This window comes from Tupaia chinensis, unplaced genomic scaffold (assembly GCF_000334495.1).
Source record: "Tupaia chinensis unplaced genomic scaffold, TupChi_1.0 Scaffold140371_1, whole genome shotgun sequence".
Taxonomy (NCBI): domain Eukaryota; kingdom Metazoa; phylum Chordata; class Mammalia; order Scandentia; family Tupaiidae; genus Tupaia; species Tupaia belangeri.
Window position 1 is genome coordinate 8,717 of NW_006200248.1, and position 303 is coordinate 9,019.

Below are 303 nucleotides of genomic sequence, written 5' to 3' on the forward strand. Positions count from 1 at the left end.
GACACGAGGACTGCAGAGACTGAACGTTTGCTCTTTTCTGTTGGTAAGTGAGACCATTTTCTTTTGTACAAAGAACAGCCACATCGTGTTGGGTGGAAGCAGGAAGTTGCTGCTGTTTGGATGCTTACCTGTGCATTGCAGGTGTGCACAGAAGATCAGTCGCCAAAGGAGTGGGCCATGCCAGCTGTATACCTGATGAGCTCAGCTGTATATCTAGTCTGTTGCTGGGTGCAGGTGGCCATAAGCTACATCCTCAAGGCTTCCTTACTGGCTGGCTTTCTGTCAGGTTTTGCCAACTGGAGA